Source organism: Anomaloglossus baeobatrachus, unplaced genomic scaffold (genome assembly GCF_048569485.1).
Source record: "Anomaloglossus baeobatrachus isolate aAnoBae1 unplaced genomic scaffold, aAnoBae1.hap1 Scaffold_572, whole genome shotgun sequence".
Taxonomy (NCBI): domain Eukaryota; kingdom Metazoa; phylum Chordata; class Amphibia; order Anura; family Aromobatidae; genus Anomaloglossus; species Anomaloglossus baeobatrachus.
The window spans coordinates 172,012-185,857 of NW_027444934.1; the positions used below are offsets into that span (position 1 = coordinate 172,012).

The window sequence follows — 13,846 nt, forward strand, 5'->3', positions numbered from 1 at the left end:
ATCACAATAGCGCTGCTGCCTAGAAAACAAGCTGCGCAGAAGAAGTTGTTCTTTGGGTGGGAGGGTGGGCTAGTGGAAGGAGGGGGCAATCTCTTTTTTTCCCGGGTGGTAGGGGGATGACAGGAGAAGGGAAGCGGGTGGTGAGAAAGGTACAGAGGGCAGGGTTTGGGGGCTGGGAAGGAAAGGGAAAAGATTAGGGTTTGGGGATGATGAAAGGGCTTTCTACGGGTAAGGATGGCAAAGGGTGGCAGTGACGGAAAGTCAGGCAACCTGTCCTGTCCGTCTTTTTGTATCGTGAATTGGAAAGACTGCAAGGGGGAGGGGAGTTGCTTGCGCCCTAAAGGAGGAGTTATTCAGATTCATTGCAGTGGGCGGCGGCTGCAAAACGCACCATTCTTCTTGTTTTGGCTCTGCAAAGCAGCCTTTTCAAGGGTTGGCTTGGGTGACAAAATGTCTTGTGTAGGCGTGGGTTTGTCTCCCTCTCGCTCTCTCTCCCTAAGATGTGTCCGGCATAGGCCAGGGTGCCACTCGAGGCCCAAACCAATTCTGGTTATCGCTTCTCGGCCTTTTGGCTAAGATCAAGTGTAGTATCTGTTCTTATCAGTTTAATATCTGATACGTCCCCTATCTGGGGACCATATATTAAATGGATTTTTAGAACAGGGAGATGGAAAAAGAGCTTGCTCTGTCCACTCCACGCATTGACCTGGTATTGCAGTACCTCCAGGAACGGTGCACCCCTTCTTAACCCAGTTTCCAAAAGCAGAACTCAATTCACCTGATTCATATTAGCCCGATTTAATGAATTGGAAGAAAGCATACGTCTTCATATGCACCTCAATTTGGCCCATTCACTTTTCACACTTCCTCCTTTTGTTTTTTATCTTTCACACTTTTGACTTTCTTTATTCATCCAAATAGCAAACTCATCACCACTCAACCTGACCAACTCGGCTATGTCCCCGTGCTGCAGTTCTCTGTCTTATCTAGATCATTTGCAATTGAATGGAATAGATCCCTTTTGGACAAAGTGGATTCACCTGCTGCTGCAGTGACCACAGGTGTGATAACATCTAGAATTGGCATCTGGTGCGATCTCTCCGCTTCCACTCCAAAGAAAGTTACCTGTTTATTCCTATCATGCATTGGTTTTTGGGGTTTTCTTTGAGTAATGATGATCTCTTTAGTAGTCTGTTGGCGCCCTCTCCTGGAGGAATAGTTTGCTTGCTCTTGGACATTCTAAAAGAGAGGTCATGATAGACATTGAGCTTCTGAGCTCAATTGGGGACAGTCATGGGTGATGAATGTTTGCAACCTACTGCGAAGCCTCATACCGCAATATAAGGAACGTCAAATACTAAGAAAGGGCGGCCTATGAAAGAATTACTACTTTCAATAAGTACACTTAAACGGCTAATTGGGAATAGAAAAACTGTAAAAAGCCCTCTGAGAAAGCCCCCCTCTAACCTTTGATAGTAAGCTTTTCTGTAGTCTGCCTGTTGATGTATTTTCCGTTTGAACTGTGCACAACATGAAGAGACGGAACACTGGCGGCTTGTCACAATGCCCCCCGATGACATCACAATAGCGCTGCTGCCTAGAAAACAAGCTGCGCAGAAGAAGTTGTTCTTTGGGTGGGAGGGTGGGCTAGTGGAAGGAGGGGGCAATCTCTTTTTTTCCCGGGTGGTAGGGGGATGACAGGAGAAGGGAAGCGGGTGGTGAGAAAGGTACAGAGGGCAGGGTTTGGGGGCTGGGAAGGAAAGGGAAAAGATTAGGGTTTGGGGATGATGAAAGGGCTTTCTACGGGTAAGGATGGCAAAGGGTGGCAGTGACGGAAAGTCAGGCAACCTGTCCTGTCCGTCTTTTTGTATCGTGAATTGGAAAGACTGCAAGGGGGAGGGGAGTTGCTTGCGCCCTAAAGGAGGAGTTATTCAGATTCATTGCAGTGGGCGGCGGCTGCAAAACGCACCATTCTTCTTGTTTTGGCTCTGCAAAGCAGCCTTTTCAAGGGTTGGCTTGGGTGACAAAATGTCTTGTGTAGGCGTGGGTTTGTCTCCCTCTCGCTCTCTCTCCCTAAGATGTGTCCGGCATAGGCCAGGGTGCCACTCGAGGCCCAAACCAATTCTGGTTATCGCTTCTCGGCCTTTTGGCTAAGATCAAGTGTAGTATCTGTTCTTATCAGTTTAATATCTGATACGTCCCCTATCTGGGGACCATATATTAAATGGATTTTTAGAACAGGGAGATGGAAAAAGAGCTTGCTCTGTCCACTCCACGCATTGACCTGGTATTGCAGTACCTCCAGGAACGGTGCACCCCTTCTTAACCCAGTTTCCAAAAGCAGAACTCAATTCACCTGATTCATATTAGCCCGATTTAATGAATTGGAAGAAAGCATACGTCTTCATATGCACCTCAATTTGGCCCATTCACTTTTCACACTTCCTCCTTTTGTTTTTTATCTTTCACACTTTTGACTTTCTTTATTCATCCAAATAGCAAACTCATCACCACTCAACCTGACCAACTCGGCTATGTCCCCGTGCTGCAGTTCTCTGTCTTATCTAGATCATTTGCAATTGAATGGAATAGATCCCTTTTGGACAAAGTGGATTCACCTGCTGCTGCAGTGACCACAGGTGTGATAACATCTAGAATTGGCATCTGGTGCGATCTCTCCGCTTCCACTCCAAAGAAAGTTACCTGTTTATTCCTATCATGCATTGGTTTTTGGGGTTTTCTTTGAGTAATGATGATCTCTTTAGTAGTCTGTTGGCGCCCTCTCCTGGAGGAATAGTTTGCTTGCTCTTGGACATTCTAAAAGAGAGGTCATGATAGACATTGAGCTTCTGAGCTCAATTGGGGACAGTCATGGGTGATGAATGTTTGCAACCTACTGCGAAGCCTCATACCGCAATATAAGGAACGTCAAATACTAAGAAAGGGCGGCCTATGAAAGAATTACTACTTTCAATAAGTACACTTAAACGGCTAATTGGGAATAGAAAAACTGTAAAAAGCCCTCTGAGAAAGCCCCCCTCTAACCTTTGATAGTAAGCTTTTCTGTAGTCTGCCTGTTGATGTATTTTCCGTTTGAACTGTGCACAACATGAAGAGACGGAACACTGGCGGCTTGTCACAATGCCCCCCGATGACATCACAATAGCGCTGCTGCCTAGAAAACAAGCTGCGCAGAAGAAGTTGTTCTTTGGGTGGGAGGGTGGGCTAGTGGAAGGAGGGGGCAATCTCTTTTTTTCCCGGGTGGTAGGGGGATGACAGGAGAAGGGAAGCGGGTGGTGAGAAAGGTACAGAGGGCAGGGTTTGGGGGCTGGGAAGGAAAGGGAAAAGATTAGGGTTTGGGGATGATGAAAGGGCTTTCTACGGGTAAGGATGGCAAAGGGTGGCAGTGACGGAAAGTCAGGCAACCTGTCCTGTCCGTCTTTTTGTATCGTGAATTGGAAAGACTGCAAGGGGGAGGGGAGTTGCTTGCGCCCTAAAGGAGGAGTTATTCAGATTCATTGCAGTGGGCGGCGGCTGCAAAACGCACCATTCTTCTTGTTTTGGCTCTGCAAAGCAGCCTTTTCAAGGGTTGGCTTGGGTGACAAAATGTCTTGTGTAGGCGTGGGTTTGTCTCCCTCTCGCTCTCTCTCCCTAAGATGTGTCCGGCATAGGCCAGGGTGCCACTCGAGGCCCAAACCAATTCTGGTTATCGCTTCTCGGCCTTTTGGCTAAGATCAAGTGTAGTATCTGTTCTTATCAGTTTAATATCTGATACGTCCCCTATCTGGGGACCATATATTAAATGGATTTTTAGAACAGGGAGATGGAAAAAGAGCTTGCTCTGTCCACTCCACGCATTGACCTGGTATTGCAGTACCTCCAGGAACGGTGCACCCCTTCTTAACCCAGTTTCCAAAAGCAGAACTCAATTCACCTGATTCATATTAGCCCGATTTAATGAATTGGAAGAAAGCATACGTCTTCATATGCACCTCAATTTGGCCCATTCACTTTTCACACTTCCTCCTTTTGTTTTTTATCTTTCACACTTTTGACTTTCTTTATTCATCCAAATAGCAAACTCATCACCACTCAACCTGACCAACTCGGCTATGTCCCCGTGCTGCAGTTCTCTGTCTTATCTAGATCATTTGCAATTGAATGGAATAGATCCCTTTTGGACAAAGTGGATTCACCTGCTGCTGCAGTGACCACAGGTGTGATAACATCTAGAATTGGCATCTGGTGCGATCTCTCCGCTTCCACTCCAAAGAAAGTTACCTGTTTATTCCTATCATGCATTGGTTTTTGGGGTTTTCTTTGAGTAATGATGATCTCTTTAGTAGTCTGTTGGCGCCCTCTCCTGGAGGAATAGTTTGCTTGCTCTTGGACATTCTAAAAGAGAGGTCATGATAGACATTGAGCTTCTGAGCTCAATTGGGGACAGTCATGGGTGATGAATGTTTGCAACCTACTGCGAAGCCTCATACCGCAATATAAGGAACGTCAAATACTAAGAAAGGGCGGCCTATGAAAGAATTACTACTTTCAATAAGTACACTTAAACGGCTAATTGGGAATAGAAAAACTGTAAAAAGCCCTCTGAGAAAGCCCCCCTCTAACCTTTGATAGTAAGCTTTTCTGTAGTCTGCCTGTTGATGTATTTTCCGTTTGAACTGTGCACAACATGAAGAGACGGAACACTGGCGGCTTGTCACAATGCCCCCCGATGACATCACAATAGCGCTGCTGCCTAGAAAACAAGCTGCGCAGAAGAAGTTGTTCTTTGGGTGGGAGGGTGGGCTAGTGGAAGGAGGGGGCAATCTCTTTTTTTCCCGGGTGGTAGGGGGATGACAGGAGAAGGGAAGCGGGTGGTGAGAAAGGTACAGAGGGCAGGGTTTGGGGGCTGGGAAGGAAAGGGAAAAGATTAGGGTTTGGGGATGATGAAAGGGCTTTCTACGGGTAAGGATGGCAAAGGGTGGCAGTGACGGAAAGTCAGGCAACCTGTCCTGTCCGTCTTTTTGTATCGTGAATTGGAAAGACTGCAAGGGGGAGGGGAGTTGCTTGCGCCCTAAAGGAGGAGTTATTCAGATTCATTGCAGTGGGCGGCGGCTGCAAAACGCACCATTCTTCTTGTTTTGGCTCTGCAAAGCAGCCTTTTCAAGGGTTGGCTTGGGTGACAAAATGTCTTGTGTAGGCGTGGGTTTGTCTCCCTCTCGCTCTCTCTCCCTAAGATGTGTCCGGCATAGGCCAGGGTGCCACTCGAGGCCCAAACCAATTCTGGTTATCGCTTCTCGGCCTTTTGGCTAAGATCAAGTGTAGTATCTGTTCTTATCAGTTTAATATCTGATACGTCCCCTATCTGGGGACCATATATTAAATGGATTTTTAGAACAGGGAGATGGAAAAAGAGCTTGCTCTGTCCACTCCACGCATTGACCTGGTATTGCAGTACCTCCAGGAACGGTGCACCCCTTCTTAACCCAGTTTCCAAAAGCAGAACTCAATTCACCTGATTCATATTAGCCCGATTTAATGAATTGGAAGAAAGCATACGTCTTCATATGCACCTCAATTTGGCCCATTCACTTTTCACACTTCCTCCTTTTGTTTTTTATCTTTCACACTTTTGACTTTCTTTATTCATCCAAATAGCAAACTCATCACCACTCAACCTGACCAACTCGGCTATGTCCCCGTGCTGCAGTTCTCTGTCTTATCTAGATCATTTGCAATTGAATGGAATAGATCCCTTTTGGACAAAGTGGATTCACCTGCTGCTGCAGTGACCACAGGTGTGATAACATCTAGAATTGGCATCTGGTGCGATCTCTCCGCTTCCACTCCAAAGAAAGTTACCTGTTTATTCCTATCATGCATTGGTTTTTGGGGTTTTCTTTGAGTAATGATGATCTCTTTAGTAGTCTGTTGGCGCCCTCTCCTGGAGGAATAGTTTGCTTGCTCTTGGACATTCTAAAAGAGAGGTCATGATAGACATTGAGCTTCTGAGCTCAATTGGGGACAGTCATGGGTGATGAATGTTTGCAACCTACTGCGAAGCCTCATACCGCAATATAAGGAACGTCAAATACTAAGAAAGGGCGGCCTATGAAAGAATTACTACTTTCAATAAGTACACTTAAACGGCTAATTGGGAATAGAAAAACTGTAAAAAGCCCTCTGAGAAAGCCCCCCTCTAACCTTTGATAGTAAGCTTTTCTGTAGTCTGCCTGTTGATGTATTTTCCGTTTGAACTGTGCACAACATGAAGAGACGGAACACTGGCGGCTTGTCACAATGCCCCCCGATGACATCACAATAGCGCTGCTGCCTAGAAAACAAGCTGCGCAGAAGAAGTTGTTCTTTGGGTGGGAGGGTGGGCTAGTGGAAGGAGGGGGCAATCTCTTTTTTTCCCGGGTGGTAGGGGGATGACAGGAGAAGGGAAGCGGGTGGTGAGAAAGGTACAGAGGGCAGGGTTTGGGGGCTGGGAAGGAAAGGGAAAAGATTAGGGTTTGGGGATGATGAAAGGGCTTTCTACGGGTAAGGATGGCAAAGGGTGGCAGTGACGGAAAGTCAGGCAACCTGTCCTGTCCGTCTTTTTGTATCGTGAATTGGAAAGACTGCAAGGGGGAGGGGAGTTGCTTGCGCCCTAAAGGAGGAGTTATTCAGATTCATTGCAGTGGGCGGCGGCTGCAAAACGCACCATTCTTCTTGTTTTGGCTCTGCAAAGCAGCCTTTTCAAGGGTTGGCTTGGGTGACAAAATGTCTTGTGTAGGCGTGGGTTTGTCTCCCTCTCGCTCTCTCTCCCTAAGATGTGTCCGGCATAGGCCAGGGTGCCACTCGAGGCCCAAACCAATTCTGGTTATCGCTTCTCGGCCTTTTGGCTAAGATCAAGTGTAGTATCTGTTCTTATCAGTTTAATATCTGATACGTCCCCTATCTGGGGACCATATATTAAATGGATTTTTAGAACAGGGAGATGGAAAAAGAGCTTGCTCTGTCCACTCCACGCATTGACCTGGTATTGCAGTACCTCCAGGAACGGTGCACCCCTTCTTAACCCAGTTTCCAAAAGCAGAACTCAATTCACCTGATTCATATTAGCCCGATTTAATGAATTGGAAGAAAGCATACGTCTTCATATGCACCTCAATTTGGCCCATTCACTTTTCACACTTCCTCCTTTTGTTTTTTATCTTTCACACTTTTGACTTTCTTTATTCATCCAAATAGCAAACTCATCACCACTCAACCTGACCAACTCGGCTATGTCCCCGTGCTGCAGTTCTCTGTCTTATCTAGATCATTTGCAATTGAATGGAATAGATCCCTTTTGGACAAAGTGGATTCACCTGCTGCTGCAGTGACCACAGGTGTGATAACATCTAGAATTGGCATCTGGTGCGATCTCTCCGCTTCCACTCCAAAGAAAGTTACCTGTTTATTCCTATCATGCATTGGTTTTTGGGGTTTTCTTTGAGTAATGATGATCTCTTTAGTAGTCTGTTGGCGCCCTCTCCTGGAGGAATAGTTTGCTTGCTCTTGGACATTCTAAAAGAGAGGTCATGATAGACATTGAGCTTCTGAGCTCAATTGGGGACAGTCATGGGTGATGAATGTTTGCAACCTACTGCGAAGCCTCATACCGCAATATAAGGAACGTCAAATACTAAGAAAGGGCGGCCTATGAAAGAATTACTACTTTCAATAAGTACACTTAAACGGCTAATTGGGAATAGAAAAACTGTAAAAAGCCCTCTGAGAAAGCCCCCCTCTAACCTTTGATAGTAAGCTTTTCTGTAGTCTGCCTGTTGATGTATTTTCCGTTTGAACTGTGCACAACATGAAGAGACGGAACACTGGCGGCTTGTCACAATGCCCCCCGATGACATCACAATAGCGCTGCTGCCTAGAAAACAAGCTGCGCAGAAGAAGTTGTTCTTTGGGTGGGAGGGTGGGCTAGTGGAAGGAGGGGGCAATCTCTTTTTTTCCCGGGTGGTAGGGGGATGACAGGAGAAGGGAAGCGGGTGGTGAGAAAGGTACAGAGGGCAGGGTTTGGGGGCTGGGAAGGAAAGGGAAAAGATTAGGGTTTGGGGATGATGAAAGGGCTTTCTACGGGTAAGGATGGCAAAGGGTGGCAGTGACGGAAAGTCAGGCAACCTGTCCTGTCCGTCTTTTTGTATCGTGAATTGGAAAGACTGCAAGGGGGAGGGGAGTTGCTTGCGCCCTAAAGGAGGAGTTATTCAGATTCATTGCAGTGGGCGGCGGCTGCAAAACGCACCATTCTTCTTGTTTTGGCTCTGCAAAGCAGCCTTTTCAAGGGTTGGCTTGGGTGACAAAATGTCTTGTGTAGGCGTGGGTTTGTCTCCCTCTCGCTCTCTCTCCCTAAGATGTGTCCGGCATAGGCCAGGGTGCCACTCGAGGCCCAAACCAATTCTGGTTATCGCTTCTCGGCCTTTTGGCTAAGATCAAGTGTAGTATCTGTTCTTATCAGTTTAATATCTGATACGTCCCCTATCTGGGGACCATATATTAAATGGATTTTTAGAACAGGGAGATGGAAAAAGAGCTTGCTCTGTCCACTCCACGCATTGACCTGGTATTGCAGTACCTCCAGGAACGGTGCACCCCTTCTTAACCCAGTTTCCAAAAGCAGAACTCAATTCACCTGATTCATATTAGCCCGATTTAATGAATTGGAAGAAAGCATACGTCTTCATATGCACCTCAATTTGGCCCATTCACTTTTCACACTTCCTCCTTTTGTTTTTTATCTTTCACACTTTTGACTTTCTTTATTCATCCAAATAGCAAACTCATCACCACTCAACCTGACCAACTCGGCTATGTCCCCGTGCTGCAGTTCTCTGTCTTATCTAGATCATTTGCAATTGAATGGAATAGATCCCTTTTGGACAAAGTGGATTCACCTGCTGCTGCAGTGACCACAGGTGTGATAACATCTAGAATTGGCATCTGGTGCGATCTCTCCGCTTCCACTCCAAAGAAAGTTACCTGTTTATTCCTATCATGCATTGGTTTTTGGGGTTTTCTTTGAGTAATGATGATCTCTTTAGTAGTCTGTTGGCGCCCTCTCCTGGAGGAATAGTTTGCTTGCTCTTGGACATTCTAAAAGAGAGGTCATGATAGACATTGAGCTTCTGAGCTCAATTGGGGACAGTCATGGGTGATGAATGTTTGCAACCTACTGCGAAGCCTCATACCGCAATATAAGGAACGTCAAATACTAAGAAAGGGCGGCCTATGAAAGAATTACTACTTTCAATAAGTACACTTAAACGGCTAATTGGGAATAGAAAAACTGTAAAAAGCCCTCTGAGAAAGCCCCCCTCTAACCTTTGATAGTAAGCTTTTCTGTAGTCTGCCTGTTGATGTATTTTCCGTTTGAACTGTGCACAACATGAAGAGACGGAACACTGGCGGCTTGTCACAATGCCCCCCGATGACATCACAATAGCGCTGCTGCCTAGAAAACAAGCTGCGCAGAAGAAGTTGTTCTTTGGGTGGGAGGGTGGGCTAGTGGAAGGAGGGGGCAATCTCTTTTTTTCCCGGGTGGTAGGGGGATGACAGGAGAAGGGAAGCGGGTGGTGAGAAAGGTACAGAGGGCAGGGTTTGGGGGCTGGGAAGGAAAGGGAAAAGATTAGGGTTTGGGGATGATGAAAGGGCTTTCTACGGGTAAGGATGGCAAAGGGTGGCAGTGACGGAAAGTCAGGCAACCTGTCCTGTCCGTCTTTTTGTATCGTGAATTGGAAAGACTGCAAGGGGGAGGGGAGTTGCTTGCGCCCTAAAGGAGGAGTTATTCAGATTCATTGCAGTGGGCGGCGGCTGCAAAACGCACCATTCTTCTTGTTTTGGCTCTGCAAAGCAGCCTTTTCAAGGGTTGGCTTGGGTGACAAAATGTCTTGTGTAGGCGTGGGTTTGTCTCCCTCTCGCTCTCTCTCCCTAAGATGTGTCCGGCATAGGCCAGGGTGCCACTCGAGGCCCAAACCAATTCTGGTTATCGCTTCTCGGCCTTTTGGCTAAGATCAAGTGTAGTATCTGTTCTTATCAGTTTAATATCTGATACGTCCCCTATCTGGGGACCATATATTAAATGGATTTTTAGAACAGGGAGATGGAAAAAGAGCTTGCTCTGTCCACTCCACGCATTGACCTGGTATTGCAGTACCTCCAGGAACGGTGCACCCCTTCTTAACCCAGTTTCCAAAAGCAGAACTCAATTCACCTGATTCATATTAGCCCGATTTAATGAATTGGAAGAAAGCATACGTCTTCATATGCACCTCAATTTGGCCCATTCACTTTTCACACTTCCTCCTTTTGTTTTTTATCTTTCACACTTTTGACTTTCTTTATTCATCCAAATAGCAAACTCATCACCACTCAACCTGACCAACTCGGCTATGTCCCCGTGCTGCAGTTCTCTGTCTTATCTAGATCATTTGCAATTGAATGGAATAGATCCCTTTTGGACAAAGTGGATTCACCTGCTGCTGCAGTGACCACAGGTGTGATAACATCTAGAATTGGCATCTGGTGCGATCTCTCCGCTTCCACTCCAAAGAAAGTTACCTGTTTATTCCTATCATGCATTGGTTTTTGGGGTTTTCTTTGAGTAATGATGATCTCTTTAGTAGTCTGTTGGCGCCCCTCTCCTGGAGGAATAGTTTGCTTGCTCTTGGACATTCTAAAAGAGAGGTCATGATAGACATTGAGCTTCTGAGCTCAATTGGGGACAGTCATGGGTGATGAATGTTTGCAACCTACTGCGAAGCCTCATACCGCAATATAAGGAACGTCAAATACTAAGAAAGGGCGGCCTATGAAAGAATTACTACTTTCAATAAGTACACTTAAACGGCTAATTGGGAATAGAAAAACTGTAAAAAGCCCTCTGAGAAAGCCCCCCTCTAACCTTTGATAGTAAGCTTTTCTGTAGTCTGCCTGTTGATGTATTTTCCGTTTGAACTGTGCACAACATGAAGAGACGGAACACTGGCGGCTTGTCACAATGCCCCCCGATGACATCACAATAGCGCTGCTGCCTAGAAAACAAGCTGCGCAGAAGAAGTTGTTCTTTGGGTGGGAGGGTGGGCTAGTGGAAGGAGGGGGCAATCTCTTTTTTTCCCGGGTGGTAGGGGGATGACAGGAGAAGGGAAGCGGGTGGTGAGAAAGGTACAGAGGGCAGGGTTTGGGGGCTGGGAAGGAAAGGGAAAAGATTAGGGTTTGGGGATGATGAAAGGGCTTTCTACGGGTAAGGATGGCAAAGGGTGGCAGTGACGGAAAGTCAGGCAACCTGTCCTGTCCGTCTTTTTGTATCGTGAATTGGAAAGACTGCAAGGGGGAGGGGAGTTGCTTGCGCCCTAAAGGAGGAGTTATTCAGATTCATTGCAGTGGGCGGCGGCTGCAAAACGCACCATTCTTCTTGTTTTGGCTCTGCAAAGCAGCCTTTTCAAGGGTTGGCTTGGGTGACAAAATGTCTTGTGTAGGCGTGGGTTTGTCTCCCTCTCGCTCTCTCTCCCTAAGATGTGTCCGGCATAGGCCAGGGTGCCACTCGAGGCCCAAACCAATTCTGGTTATCGCTTCTCGGCCTTTTGGCTAAGATCAAGTGTAGTATCTGTTCTTATCAGTTTAATATCTGATACGTCCCCTATCTGGGGACCATATATTAAATGGATTTTTAGAACAGGGAGATGGAAAAAGAGCTTGCTCTGTCCACTCCACGCATTGACCTGGTATTGCAGTACCTCCAGGAACGGTGCACCCCTTCTTAACCCAGTTTCCAAAAGCAGAACTCAATTCACCTGATTCATATTAGCCCGATTTAATGAATTGGAAGAAAGCATACGTCTTCATATGCACCTCAATTTGGCCCATTCACTTTTCACACTTCCTCCTTTTGTTTTTTATCTTTCACACTTTTGACTTTCTTTATTCATCCAAATAGCAAACTCATCACCACTCAACCTGACCAACTCGGCTATGTCCCCGTGCTGCAGTTCTCTGTCTTATCTAGATCATTTGCAATTGAATGGAATAGATCCCTTTTGGACAAAGTGGATTCACCTGCTGCTGCAGTGACCACAGGTGTGATAACATCTAGAATTGGCATCTGGTGCGATCTCTCCGCTTCCACTCCAAAGAAAGTTACCTGTTTATTCCTATCATGCATTGGTTTTTGGGGTTTTCTTTGAGTAATGATGATCTCTTTAGTAGTCTGTTGGCGCCCTCTCCTGGAGGAATAGTTTGCTTGCTCTTGGACATTCTAAAAGAGAGGTCATGATAGACATTGAGCTTCTGAGCTCAATTGGGGACAGTCATGGGTGATGAATGTTTGCAACCTACTGCGAAGCCTCATACCGCAATATAAGGAACGTCAAATACTAAGAAAGGGCGGCCTATGAAAGAATTACTACTTTCAATAAGTACACTTAAACGGCTAATTGGGAATAGAAAAACTGTAAAAAGCCCTCTGAGAAAGCCCCCCTCTAACCTTTGATAGTAAGCTTTTCTGTAGTCTGCCTGTTGATGTATTTTCCGTTTGAACTGTGCACAACATGAAGAGACGGAACACTGGCGGCTTGTCACAATGCCCCCCGATGACATCACAATAGCGCTGCTGCCTAGAAAACAAGCTGCGCAGAAGAAGTTGTTCTTTGGGTGGGAGGGTGGGCTAGTGGAAGGAGGGGGCAATCTCTTTTTTTCCCGGGTGGTAGGGGGATGACAGGAGAAGGGAAGCGGGTGGTGAGAAAGGTACAGAGGGCAGGGTTTGGGGGCTGGGAAGGAAAGGGAAAAGATTAGGGTTTGGGGATGATGAAAGGGCTTTCTACGGGTAAGGATGGCAAAGGGTGGCAGTGACGGAAAGTCAGGCAACCTGTCCTGTCCGTCTTTTTGTATCGTGAATTGGAAAGACTGCAAGGGGGAGGGGAGTTGCTTGCGCCCTAAAGGAGGAGTTATTCAGATTCATTGCAGTGGGCGGCGGCTGCAAAACGCACCATTCTTCTTGTTTTGGCTCTGCAAAGCAGCCTTTTCAAGGGTTGGCTTGGGTGACAAAATGTCTTGTGTAGGCGTGGGTTTGTCTCCCTCTCGCTCTCTCTCCCTAAGATGTGTCCGGCATAGGCCAGGGTGCCACTCGAGGCCCAAACCAATTCTGGTTATCGCTTCTCGGCCTTTTGGCTAAGATCAAGTGTAGTATCTGTTCTTATCAGTTTAATATCTGATACGTCCCCTATCTGGGGACCATATATTAAATGGATTTTTAGAACAGGGAGATGGAAAAAGAGCTTGCTCTGTCCACTCCACGCATTGACCTGGTATTGCAGTACCTCCAGGAACGGTGCACCCCTTCTTAACCCAGTTTCCAAAAGCAGAACTCAATTCACCTGATTCATATTAGCCCGATTTAATGAATTGGAAGAAAGCATACGTCTTCATATGCACCTCAATTTGGCCCATTCACTTTTCACACTTCCTCCTTTTGTTTTTTATCTTTCACACTTTTGACTTTCTTTATTCATCCAAATAGCAAACTCATCACCACTCAACCTGACCAACTCGGCTATGTCCCCGTGCTGCAGTTCTCTGTCTTATCTAGATCATTTGCAATTGAATGGAATAGATCCCTTTTGGACAAAGTGGATTCACCTGCTGCTGCAGTGACCACAGGTGTGATAACATCTAGAATTGGCATCTGGTGCGATCTCTCCGCTTCCACTCCAAAGAAAGTTACCTGTTTATTCCTATCATGCATTGGTTTTTGGGGTTTTCTTTGAGTAATGATGATCTCTTTAGTAGTCTGTTGGCGCCCTCTCCTGGAGGAATAGTT

At 46.4% G+C, this 13,846-nt stretch overlaps 9 non-coding genes across 9 annotated transcripts; all 9 read left to right on the plus strand.

The window, feature by feature from the left end:
* The first annotated feature begins 552 nt into the window (after positions 1–552).
* LOC142284591 (U2 spliceosomal RNA) lies at positions 553–743 on the plus strand. Its single transcript, XR_012746087.1, has one exon. It is a non-coding gene; the product is annotated as a U2 spliceosomal RNA (small nuclear RNA).
* Positions 744–2,130: 1,387 nt separating this feature from the next.
* LOC142284592 (U2 spliceosomal RNA) lies at positions 2,131–2,321 on the plus strand. Its single transcript, XR_012746088.1, has one exon. It is a non-coding gene; the product is annotated as a U2 spliceosomal RNA (small nuclear RNA).
* Positions 2,322–3,708: 1,387 nt separating this feature from the next.
* On the plus strand, positions 3,709–3,899 carry LOC142284593 (U2 spliceosomal RNA). The gene has a single exon (XR_012746089.1). It is a non-coding gene; the product is annotated as a U2 spliceosomal RNA (small nuclear RNA).
* A 1,387-nt stretch (positions 3,900–5,286) lies between these two features.
* Positions 5,287–5,477, plus strand: LOC142284594 (U2 spliceosomal RNA). The gene has a single exon (XR_012746090.1). It is a non-coding gene; the product is annotated as a U2 spliceosomal RNA (small nuclear RNA).
* Positions 5,478–6,864: 1,387 nt separating this feature from the next.
* LOC142284595 (U2 spliceosomal RNA) lies at positions 6,865–7,055 on the plus strand. The gene has a single exon (XR_012746091.1). It is a non-coding gene; the product is annotated as a U2 spliceosomal RNA (small nuclear RNA).
* Positions 7,056–8,442: 1,387 nt separating this feature from the next.
* On the plus strand, positions 8,443–8,633 carry LOC142284596 (U2 spliceosomal RNA). Its single transcript, XR_012746092.1, has one exon. It is a non-coding gene; the product is annotated as a U2 spliceosomal RNA (small nuclear RNA).
* A 1,387-nt stretch (positions 8,634–10,020) lies between these two features.
* LOC142284597 (U2 spliceosomal RNA) lies at positions 10,021–10,211 on the plus strand. The gene has a single exon (XR_012746093.1). It is a non-coding gene; the product is annotated as a U2 spliceosomal RNA (small nuclear RNA).
* Positions 10,212–11,599: 1,388 nt separating this feature from the next.
* Positions 11,600–11,790, plus strand: LOC142284598 (U2 spliceosomal RNA). Its single transcript, XR_012746094.1, has one exon. It is a non-coding gene; the product is annotated as a U2 spliceosomal RNA (small nuclear RNA).
* Positions 11,791–13,177: 1,387 nt separating this feature from the next.
* Positions 13,178–13,368, plus strand: LOC142284600 (U2 spliceosomal RNA). The gene has a single exon (XR_012746095.1). It is a non-coding gene; the product is annotated as a U2 spliceosomal RNA (small nuclear RNA).
* The last annotated feature ends 478 nt before the right edge of the window (positions 13,369–13,846 follow it).